Source organism: Athene noctua, chromosome 1 (genome assembly GCF_965140245.1).
Source record: "Athene noctua chromosome 1, bAthNoc1.hap1.1, whole genome shotgun sequence".
NCBI classification, from domain to species: domain Eukaryota; kingdom Metazoa; phylum Chordata; class Aves; order Strigiformes; family Strigidae; genus Athene; species Athene noctua.
In genome coordinates, this window is record NC_134037.1 from 127,026,670 (window position 1) to 127,039,625 (window position 12,956).

The following is a 12,956-nucleotide window of genomic DNA, read 5'->3' on the forward strand; positions in this document are numbered from 1 at the left end:
TTTTTTTTTTTTTTGGTATGCTGTTAGGCTGAACAACCCAGCCATCCTGTAGAAAGGTCAGTGAGTAAAGTAGCGGATGCACCTTCACTCACAATGTGGAGCCTTCAGCCATCTCAGTCTGCACATGTGCCCACAGGAAACAGGCGCTGCTTCCCTTCCCATTTTAAGACTGCACCTAAAGACCTGTCTGAGCCTGAAGGAGATTGGCCAGGGGTAAACACCGTTCAAATAACTTCTATGCAAGTTTAAATAACTCCTGAAGGAAGTCAGCAGCGCTGTCTAAATGTGGAAGGCCAGTTTCTATAATGAGTTACATATATTTGTGCTGGCCATGACGAATCAAAGAAGCAAATTAGGACTGAAACCTATAATCCAAACCAGTCAGGATTTTCTCCTGTTTTGTGGAGCCTATGTCTCCCTCCAGAGTTTAAAGATAGGAAAGATGGTGTTGGTATTACATACGTTGAGCAGAATGCATGGACACTTGGAATAGTCCATTCCAAATTCATGAGCATTTTACTATCATCTTTGGAAATAATCCATAAAAAGCCAGATCAATATTTTCTGAAGTTCTGAAAAAGTTATTTAAAAAATAGAAATGTATATTTTATATATCTGAAAAGTGCCTCATTGAGCACATATATTCTATCAAAGGGAACAAATGCACTGAAACATAAGGCCATCACATCTGAGAATAAAAGCTCCACATACCTCTGAACCTTGCTTCCCTTTGGTTTCAACTTCTATCTTAATGGAAATTTTTTTAGAGTGTAATTGTTTGGCACAGTTGCAGAGCACAAGACAAAGAAACAGGAGATAAAACCTGATTTATTGTGTAATGCTGACCAAGACTGTTGCATCCCTGCTTTACCCATGTCATCTTCTGCTATACTTGCTTTATAGGCATGCAGTATGTGAATGGATTACTACAATATACAGAGATAATAAACTAAATTCAGGAATTTGTTTTCTGTTATCATTCATAAATTTTAAAAGTTTCAAAATCACTTTTGTTCTTTTATTCAAGATCCACAAATGTCTAAACTGCAGTCAGTGACAAAACCTGCCTCCTTCTAAGTGGTCAGATGATCGTATGCATAATGTGTTTAGGATTGTCATCTCCTTTCTCTTTTTGATTTTCATCACCACTGTTTAAAGCTAACAAACTAATGAGAGACTCATCTAGGAAAACTGTCTAAGCTGGAGCACTCTAGCAGCCCAGCACATATTACTGACTACGTGCCGAAAGTCCCAGCAAGCTTCATTTGAATCTTCCTGTTGCTAGAAGTTGAGGATAAATTAATTAGATGTGCGGCTTATGCTGATTAACTCTGAGGTGGCAAGAGAGTTGTGGTGATTTCCACTGTGTAATACAGATGTACAGTTCATTTGCTGACCACTGAAGAGCATGTGTGCTTGACTCTTCCTTAAGATCAGCTTACTGAAGTTTCCAGGTTCGGCTAAGATGGCCTCCAGATGACTGACTTGGATCACGGAGGAGCTCAGGTATGCCAGGAACAGGGGAAGCAATGTGGGGTGCATCCCTGGGTTGTATGTTGTCACTGAAGCTTGAATACAGAAGATGCCCTCACCGTCAGCCTAGAGTGCTTGTCACAGACCACACTACTGTTTGGGGAAATATTTCTTCAGGATCCTTGTGTACAAATTGGGTAGTTGGCAGACAGCTAGTTGTCTTTGACTAAGTTCTTTTTGAAAAGTATTTTTCAGACCTTTGAATATCAGATTTATAGCTCTCCACCAGAAAAAATGAGAACCTATAGTCTCAGAGTTAGAGGGTGATTTATCGTCTGTGATACCAGGTGTAGTGATGATGGGCCCCAGTCACGCTGCCCAGTTTCATTTTTTCGGAATATCATGGGACAGGATTTGAAGGCATTAATTTGTTAGTTTACAAGAATAATTCACATAGCATGTTTTTCCTTAGTTTGTCTTTTCATGTGTGATCTGTCTAAGGACTCTCCTTTTCCAAGTAGGTTTTTTGCACAACCATCAGGGCTATAATATATTTAAAATGAAGAAACAAAAATGGAACATTAGGGTTTTTTTTTTGTTTTCTTCTACAGTTTCTTGGGTTTAGACATTGGATTTTCAAGAAATGCCTATGGAGCCTTGAGTCTTACAATTAAAAATCTGGCAACTCAGAGAGGATGACTGCTGACCTACTGCTAGGAACCAAACTGTAGATGCAGTGGTCTGTGTATCACATTTCTGTGAAACATCCTATAAGTGTCTTCTTTTTCTAGGGGCTATGCCGGGAGCTGGCGAGCTTGCTTCTAAGAGCCTGAGCAGATAAGTCACATTTGAAACCTGACAGCATTGCCACTCCCCATTGCAGACTGAATCCAGTTGCATTCCTAAGGCCACAGCTGTAAAGCAAGTTTGTGGTTTTATTTTTGTTCTTTTCAAGCCATATTTTTAGTGTTCCCTATAATAAATCTTCATGTTTTGATTATGTGTAAAAAGACAGTGACTAGAGACAGAACACAGTGCTACCAAAATAAACTCGCTTAATGCACAATGGTCCTGCCACAAGCACGGACTCCCCTCTTTGCCTAAACTTAATCTCATTTGAAGTGGTGCAGGGAGAAACATGGGCAGAAGGGAAGAGTCCTGTCCCAATGAAAAGAAAATAAAATTAAAAAGAGCGAGCACAAATATATACGCTGGCAAAACGTGTGCAAAGGGGTTGCCTAGCAATTCTTCAGACTATTTGTGCAGTTTGGGAAATGCGTTCTGAATTAGGATGAAGGAGAAGGCAGAGCCGGTTACACCAAGCTCTTCAACGTGGCAAGTTGGCCACCATTTCCTGAGGCTGAAAGTAGCAATTTACTTTCATCGAAAATAAGTCACTGGGAGCCACCGGCATTGAGACGTGGCCATGGGCATGGGCCTGTGGCACAATGAGGCCAGCTGGAGGGCCGTGATGGCTAATGCCAGCACAGGGGTACTGGAGTGCAGGTGGCTCAGGGACCCCAACCTGTGTTTGTGAAGGGAGGGAGAGTGGTGTCCCAGCTCCCTCTCTGCTCCTGTGCAAGACCCTGCCCAGGGCTGGGCATCGGGTGCAGAAGCCTGGAGGATGTCACTGTCCCAGGAACACAGCCAGGCTCCGGGCCTTCTGCTGGTTTCTCAAATAGTGGTTCATAACCTGTATCTATGCACTAGGTGGTGCATTACAAACTCTAAAAGAGTTGGTGATGCCGGCAAGTACCTTGGTTAAGAAGAAAATTTTTTTTAAATTCCAAATGTCTTTGTTTAAGGCTGCATTTCCAAAAGTAAACCCTGCAGAAAGCAGCGACTTTTGAAATCTGCAGTACCAAAATAAAGTTCAGAGTTTTTAAAAAAATAACTATTTAGGCATTTTCCTTTAAAAGTACTTTTTTGGATCAAGTAGATTTCACTTCATCATTTTCAGTAATGTAATTGCATTTGTCAAGTTCAAGTCTTATCTCAGACCACATTTAATCCTAAAATTCTAATTTTACTTTTCCTTTCTGTGTTAATTTAATATAATTTTCAGCGTAAAGCTCAGGTTTATGAAATTCAGTTTAATGATTTTTCATGTTTCATATTGAATGGTGGGGAAGAGGCTGAGGCCAGGAAAGATCCTTCCATTTTTTGTTGGGAGGTGGAAGAGGTATAACAATATTTGAAAGTTTTGGATTTGTTCTGTGTTAACTTTTCCTAATGGTGGAGTGAGTGCATTTCTGCTTTGAACCACCAAATTTTTTCTTGCCCCTTGAAAAGCTGATTTTTATTTTTTTTTCCTATACCCAACTCTAGCAACTTTCTGTTTTTTCAAAGGCTTAATTTCCCAGGAACTCCTAGAAATATATATCTAGTTCATAATCTCTAAATTAACCAGAATTTCTATTAAATTGTAAGTAAGGTACTTATTTCAGAAATATGTGTTCAAAGGAACCACTAAACTTCATGGCTCTATCAATACATACTTATCTTCTAATGGTATATGTGTTTAATATATATGTAAATAAGAGTTATTAGCAGAAATTGTATGTTTGGCTGTAACTGTGGGTACCAGAAGATTACCCTGGGGATCTTTTAAACTCTTCTTTGTTTTATTCCACATGAGAATGATAAGATTTTTATTGAATTAAATTTAGTTTTATTTAAATTATCTTGATAAGTACCCAGAAAGCGTCTATTTAAAGGAAAATGTGTATCTGATTTCAGAGACTCAGAATAGATACTTCTATACTTCTCTTTGGCCACAAGGGAATATGACAGGAACATTTTATTTCAATATTACTTTAATTAAGTAAGAGCTGATATGGAAAGTGTGTAGTGCCCTGTAATTTGATACGGACATTTTCTAACCTTCGAAACTGTGGAAAGCTCTCTGTGTATATCAATTCCTGGGATGAGTGGATACTTTTTGAGTTTGCCATCTATTTCTGGTGTCCTGGCAGTATTTTTCCTTATCAAATCCATAAGTTATGTCATATCTATTTCTGTTCTTTCTTTGAATCAGTCAAGGTTGTCGGGTTTTTTCATTAACTGTTATACAATGTCACTTATATTCTTGGCATTTGTATTTCTAGAAGAATTTGTCTGTCATTTTTGCATGCTTAGCACCTGCAAAAAATGCAATTTATGAGTTCACTTTGCATACACTGTACCTGCATACCTGGCTTTGTGTTCACTAATTGAACTTGGAGCATGGAAGTAATCTCATTTCAGACATACTCCAAAAGGGGATGTGCAGGTCAAAAAGGATTGTAGGATTGTATATGGAGAAGCATTTTAAAGTACTGTAGGATTGTGTATGAAGAAGTGTTTTAAGGTCTGTTTTGGACATGCTGGTGCAAAGGCATTTTGGTACAGTGGTGAAGTACAACCAACTGCCTCATTCAGCTTTTGCATTATTCATGGTTTCCCTTCAGAAACTGAGTGTGCTTGAAAGCGTTTCAGGGCTAGTGGCTTAGGAAGGATCTTTCACACAAAACTTATCTGAAGTTCTCTGCCACTCGGTGCAATAGGATTATTTTCCAAAACCTCAAGAAAATTGAAAACCCTGGGATTATATCGGGTAAAATGTCTGTTTTGACAGTATAGGATTTTTTGTTTGGTTTTAGTTTTTATTGTGTTTTTCTAGGTCAGGTAGATGAGGCAAAAACATGCTCGTGTTGCAGAAAGTGACAATTCAGATATGCCAGTGAGAAATGCATAAAAAAAGCCTGTCATGGAAAGGATGCAGTGGGAATTGCGTGCTGCACAGATGTGGTATCAGAACACCACATCTTTCTTTATTTAAAAGAAAACCAAACCAAACAAATAAAACACAGGAAATTTGGGCTTCATCTGTACCATCCTTATGCTCAGCCCAGAGGAGGATGCTCTGCGATCCTCAGACCATGTGGGTCAGGCTGACTGGGTTGAATCCTGATGTCCAAGAGCAGGGATGGGAGAATATGAGAGCAAGGCAGTTTTCTATACCATAGATGCTCTGTGCCCCATGCTCTGACGCATGCACAGGAATTAGCTGGTGTGTAGGTGTCCCCGACATGGGAACTGCCTCATCCATGGCAGGAGAAGGAATGTGCTGCAATCACTCACAAAATGAAGAGCTGGTTTTGAGCCATAGAGCTATCACAGCTTTATAGCAGCAGCAGCCAACATTTGCTGCAGTGAACACTGAACACCCTGGGGATTTGTGTGTATCATGAGATGGCAGAACAGAACCAGTGGTGCCTCCCTACCTCAGCGTATTTCTTATCCACATGGCAAGAGTTTGTTCAAACTCATCATTCCTTCTCAGCATCTACATTTCTGTATTAATGAAAAGAAACTGGAAATTGATGTGTCCTTATTTGCTAGAGAGCTGCTGGCTCTTTTCTTATGGAAAAATTTGCCTTGAAAAACAAACATAAAAAGAAAAAATAAGTTTTATAAACAAAGTTGTATTCATATCTTGAAACTCTACCAACAATACCGCCTTCATGAGAAATTTTAGCTCTTACCATTGTCAAGTTTGTGAAATGTAAGTGAGGTGATTAGGTTCCTTTCTTCATTCAGAGCTTTTGGGCAGGAATTTCAGCTAATGTCAATGTCCCTGATGAGCCAGATTAGGTCTCAGTATCTAATTTAAGTTGAGCACTAAAATGACTTGGATTTTTTCCTTTCCTTATTTTTCCTGTAAATTTTCATTTTATTTTATTTTATTTCAAAAATCTGTTGTCTTTGAGATCTTTCTGGTTGCAGAAAATAGTTTTATGCATAAATAGATAATAGAAATTCTAAGAATACAAAGTTTGTTTTCAGACTGACTCAAAGAGTAATCATTTCAAAATATACTCCAGAATGCAAATTACAAAGGAACCCCCAGCAGTCGATATGGGAACACTGAAAAATTTAATTTTTCTTGAAACATTGTGGAATAAGACAATATAATTATTAATACACTTCAAATAAAATTAATAGAAAATCAAAGTTAAATTAAATTAACTGATAATCAGAGTGAAATATTTTTACCTTAATGAAAAGTTTTGATATTGGCATAATGAATATTTTTACATTAGTGGCATAAGGTAAGTATTAGACCTTCTTTGTGAAGCTTTACTTTAGAAAATTTAAAAACATTGTTGAAATTACCAAATTGCCATGGTGGACACTTTTTCTTCTTTTTTTTTTTTTTAATCCCCCAACGTGGAGTGTTCTGATGGAAAGGTATTTTTCTTTCATGCACTAGTTCAGTACAGAAAGTATGTAATGTCAATGCATCATTATTACTAACTTCAGTCACTTGCTGAATTCTTCTCTCCTTACGGCATTTCCCTGCTGAGGTCAAGGCTTGGGTTTTAGCAGTCAAGGCTTGCATTTCAGCAGTCAAGCAGAGATTTTGGCCATTGATTCAGTGACTAAATCAAGAATCCAAAACTGGATGTCAGGGACCCAGTAAGTCACAAGAAAAGATGCCTCATTGCAAATGAAAGAGAAATGACCCTCTCTGGCTACATGCACCTCTTGGTTCAGGTGCTGAGGTGGGACTCATTCCAATGAACCATTCAGTGTCTGATTTATCTCAACACAGTGAGCTGGTGGTGGTCTAGGGTACAGTAATGTTCTCTGTAAGAAATTAGTGCATTAATTTCTGGTTTTGTTGTATAGCGGTGCAAACCTACTTACTACTTTCAATTGCTGGTGTATCGAACCCATAGAACTGGGAGAAGATTGTGGCTTTCTTTGTGGATGGTACAAAGTACCAATGCCTATGTGGATGTGCCTTTTCTGGTTTGGTATTACCAAATTAAGTGTCAGTTTATGAAATATTTACTCTATCTGCAGAGCAGATGGAGTGGAAATGCTCATGTGAGTAAACATTTTCCATATATGGACTGCACAATCTGGCTGCATCCTTGCTTATACTCTATAATTTATGCTTTTTAAACAGCAATGAAGAAACCTCAAAAGATTCAGAGGTTCATTTGGATTGTCATAAACACCAAAAGCTTGGATGCTTTCCTCTGCCTCTTGAGGCTTTACAATTTCTGTAAGAAATTTGGTGAAAGCAGTGTTTATAGTGATATAGTTCATACTTTCAGTTCTCATTCCATGTAGGTGCAGAAAAAGTGGGATAACTGAGAGGTAACAGGGAACATTCACTGCATATGTTCAGACTCTAATACATAATACTGTTTAGATTTGGGTCAAATATGATGTTCAAGACAGGCAGTCCCATTTTTCCCTAAAAAAATTTGTTCTGTTCTGGGGGGGTGTTTTGTTTTGTTTTGTTTTGTTTTGTTTTGTTTTAAATACCTAATTCTGTTCAAGACCCAATATAAGAGAAGTCACATTTGGCTACTGTCAGTTGAATATGTTATCTATAAACTCATTTACTGTCTCTTCTAGATAAGGAAAATTTTAAAACACATCCACAAAGTGGAAGAGGAGAGAAACAGGAAAGTTGTGTTTTTTTAATTATACTTTTAAATTATTTTATTCTGAAGATTTATTAAAAGGAGAAGAAAACCCCCTAAAGTTCTGAAGGAATATTAACATAACATGCCTGTAACTCAAGCTGTGTTTAATGAGAGGTGCTGTTTTTTTCTGCCATGAGGGCTACAGTCCAATGAGTGATAGCTATGAAGGAGGTCACATACATATTCATCAAATTCGACATGCACATGTAAACTGGTTTTAATAGGCCATGACAGCAGAAGTTGTGTCAGGCAAATAGCTGCACATGTGCTCATTCCCTCGACTGGCATATTTAGCCATTATCACTCTGGTATCCATGGATGAAATATTAGCTTGTTAACTTAAGACCATCAGTTGTTGCTGAGGCTTAGTGGCAACCAAAAAAGCTCAGATTCCCTCTGCAACTTTATTACGTGCAGAGCTAGGATTGAATTATTACAATTTCATTGTAATATTTCCATTTCCTTATCTTATTTATTACTGAAGATATTTGTAAGTGATAAATTGGAATGCAGCTACGGTATAAATAAAGGGACGATTGATTAAAAAATACTCCAAGGATTGGATCCCGTTATTTCCATGAATTTCTTGCACTGTGCTTCTGATTGTACATTCAGAAGGGACAGTGTTGCTACAGCATTAATTTTTCCATGAGCACAGAGCAGCATGTATATTGACACACAAAAAAACCCAAGTGAAAATACAGTCCTTCAGAATCCTCAGCGCAGCAAGGGGTAAACGACCAGCGCTCTGCCACGTGTAAATCAGCATACCTACTGGATCCCGCTGGTTTGTTTTGCCTAAAGTATGACAGCTGGGTTAATGGTTAACCTCTTTTTGTTATTCTCTTCTAGGACTAGGGAAAAGGAGTACTAGGCTCTTCCCTTCTTTTCGGGGGATAACATCTTCCTGCATTAGGAAAAAAGCAGAGAATGACAACTACATAAAGAAAAGCAGGCTTACTTAGACAACAGCTTTGCATTTTAAGAAGGAAGGTGTACTGTACTGAGGTCTTTTCCCCAGAGAGTTTTTTTAAAGGCTACAAGTTTTGACTGACCTGTGGGACTGAACTATGATGGTGTGTTTAAGAAAGTGGTCTGGGTTGCTACAGCAGCTTTATAGACCTAACTTATTGCTATACATATGTTAAGAAACCTGAAGGGAAAGCTTGAACAGGGTGAAAAACCTAAAAAAGAGTTAAAGCTTTTGCAGTCTAATTAGGTGTGCTGAGGTGTGAACACTTTGCTTTTCCAAAGTGGTTCCCCTGCATTTCTTGAAGAGCTTTTGCAAATATTGAAAGCTAGTGAAAGCAGATGTCAACCTTGGCCAAATTATGGTGTACTTGATTGTAATTTAAAAGTAATAAAACAAGTCAGCACTGAGGCAACTCATCTCAGTAAAGAAGGAAATAATTCCCTCTGTAAGCAAGTCCCTCCCCTTCCATGTCAGATCAGGAGACTTAGCTGCCCAGGTCACAATTATAGAACCTTTAGGTGCACAAATGAGATGTGGAAGGCAGGTTTTGAACAGTCTCCTCTCCTAGACTACTGGCTCTTGACATGGTGGAGGAAAACTGGCAGAAAGCTCAAAATAGTTTTTAGGTTTTCTTCTGCACAAGGACAATAACCGTCTCCCTGGAGACTTGCAAAGTCCTGGTGCATGCACTTATTTTGGTCACAGTCCCTTCTGTACACAGCCCATCCGCTAAAAACTTCTTTATGCCAGGTCTGGTATGAGGTTGGCCAAGATAGCTTATCCTGTCTGAGAGTTATTCCCCTCCCTGGAGGGAATATTCATGTAGTGAAATACGGCTGCAGTGAATAACACCAAAGTCCAGTCTTCCCTGGAGTTGAGGTTGATATTTATTTTAAGAAAGCACACCTCGTCTTTGTGATTTCAGACTCCCACACAGCTGGGAATGCCATGGCCAGTTGAGAAATCTGTAAAACTAGACTCCTGGGGCAGATACGTTCATGAGTTACTGCGTGCTCTTTTGCATGTTCTTGTACTTCTTCTATTTTGTGTAAGAGCAAGCATGGAGAACAGGACGCTGTTAACCATGTCAGCTGCAAGGAAAGTCAGGTTCAAAGAGAAATACTTAAGGAAAAGTACTGTGTTTCAGTTTTGAGGGACTGATTTGAAAATTATCTGTATTCACAAAAGGTGACAAGTTTTGAGAGGGTCCTCTGTGCAGATTTGTCTCTCTGTCTTCTGAATTTGGCAGTACCTAGTTCAGAGGTAAGATCAATCTACAGCAGGAGGATTGCCACTGTTTGAAAGTTAGTCTTGCTCTAATTGTCTAGAAGTGAGGATGCAATATAGCCTGAAATAACAGGCATAATGCCCTGACAAAATATTTCTTAGCATCAAGCATTGCGGCTCCAGGCAGTTTTGATATCCAGATAAACAGACAGTGATTCCTGCTAGTTGTCTTCATCTCTGAGCTGGAAGAGCCTCCTCCCCACAGAGCTGGAGACACAGGATCTCAGTGTACAGATCACTGGAAGATCAGAGTTTCTGACTCTGAAGTCTTCTAGACAGCGTTTTCCTATGCAACTCTGTAGGGAATGCCTAGTACAATGGGTCATGTGGAAGGCTCTTAGGTGCTGCTGTGATATAAATGAGGATAATTTAAGAGCAGAGACATTGAGAGTTGACACAAGTCAATCTTTTACTGTTGCTCTATTTCATATTTATTAATGCAGCAAATCTGGTTTCAAATATTTTGAAAGAAGACCTGAGATTGCTCCAGTATTAACTGTGCAAGGAGAAGTCTATCCTATAAAAAGACTTTATCTTTTTATTAAAAAATGCACTAAGTCGTGGGAAAATATTCAAAATGAGGAATGATCTGATAAAAAACATTAGAGACTTGGCTTTGGCTCATATGAACTTTTCTGAAAGAGAAGGGACATGTTTGTATATTTCTTATCAAACAACCCCAGATTTATTTATATCAATCATTCCTGTAACATGACATGTGAAATTAGCATTATTATTTAACTTTACATTACAGTGACAAGCAACATCAGTTCTGATCCTGTCTAGATGAAGGGGATGGTTTCCAAAAGTGCTTTGCAAAAAATGGGAAGGCTGGCTGCTCTTTAATAACGTAGAATGCAGTTTTTGGTTAATCTGGGTTTAGGAGCACATTTTTTTATGAAAGCCAGAAGGTTTTTGAAAACTTCCTAGTCATATTGAGAAACCTGTCCTCAGAGCAGGAGAATAATATGTTGCAGAATTTGTCACAGAGCAGCCTTTGAGGTTTTTCTTCACTTTTCTGACCTCAAATCAACTTTCTGCCTTGAACATACAGTAAACACTTGAACTGCATTCATTCCAAAAGGCAAATGCATCTGAGCCTGCAATCGAAGCTATTTATTTGACTTTTTTGTTTGTTTATTTTCTGACAAGCTGTTTAGCATCTTTGATTTATTGACGTGCTGAGTTAATTCATTATTTGTATATGTAGTGGGCTAGGGGTGTGCTGGGGTGGATTTTTCAGCTGTGGCTCCGGCATTTGCAACTGGAAGTTTAGTTAGTGGATGAGGCAGCAAGAGCTGTTTCTGGGGTCATTTTTGTGTATGTTTTAAGTGAAATAAAGAAATACAGCAAGTCCATGGTTAACGATTATAGATATGCATACAGTTAAACTTACTGTGACTGTTTAACTGTTCCATGAGCTTCTGAGTCCATGACTCAGTGCTCCTTTGGTGATATCCACACAGTTTTGCTGCATAATCCCACATTGGTGGGATGAAGGATCAGAAATTAAACAAACACAAGTGATAGAACCTACACTTCAACTGCTGGATGTAACAGGAAATCAGAATTTGTCAATTAGTTTTGAATTAAGTGCTCTGCTAACCTGCCTGCAGAAAAGTTTTTTATGCAGTAGCAGATGTCAAAATCATGTGAAATAAAACCTGTTCATCTTGTTCTTTCTCCATTTCTCTGAATCTCTACTCCTTTAATTTAAAAACAAAAACAAAAACAAAAACCAAACTTCATCCTAAAGTTTTAGAAACAGCCTTTCAAATGAGGCTACGTTTCTGTAACCATCTGCAGTACTCATGGCCACTAAATGCCAGCAACACTGTCCCAAACAACTGACATGGCATTTCTGAAGGGATAAGCACAGACAGGGAAATGAAGCCTCAGATTTTTCTCTTGCTACCCTGCCTGATGGGAAAAGCCCTATGTACCAGTTCTGATCACTCTTCTGAGTCAGTAAAATGCTATTTGGCATTTATGGGGAGGATTTTCCTATGACATGACATGTAAAAGATGGTGTCTTGCATGTGTTTTTCCTTTCTACCCTTCCTCACTGACTGCTGGGTCACTGTTGTCTGGTTGAACATATACAGCATGTGCACTATGTGAATTCACACTTCCTTGGCAAAGGCACCTCATACAGAAAGCTCACTCCATAAATAACTAGGGCTGTGCGTTTATTCTGCTCTGAAATGCTGTAAAAAATAAAAGGCTACCTATCAAAGTTGTTTGTCTAATAATGGAGGAAGGGGACGATATTGTAAACACTGTCCAAATGAATTGTAGTAACCAGAATAAATGGTGGTTGCTGTTACTGAGCGCTGAGACTGAACTGAGGCCTTTCCAAATACATCACATGTGACTTTAATCCATTCCAGAGCCCAGGTCGCTTCCAGGCTTGGAAATTTGATGCTCTGAGGTGCTAAGCCCCCCTCTATTGCTATAGAAATCAATAGGGCAGCAGCCTGCTCAGCACCCCGCAAAGGTGATCAATCTGTCGCAGGCCTGGTCCTCCAGGCCTGATCCTGCACAGCGTTTCTGTCCACACTTAATTTTGGCAGGGATATACCACCTTTTGCAGAAGGACAGTGGTCCACTTGCTTTAAGCCAGTGTGTATATAGAGTTTACAGCATCAGGGCCTCAGTCTGTGTTTGGTTTTTATGTTGCTGCTTTCTAGTACACCTTCCTTGTTACAGTCTACTTGAATAAGTCCCCATTTCTCTTT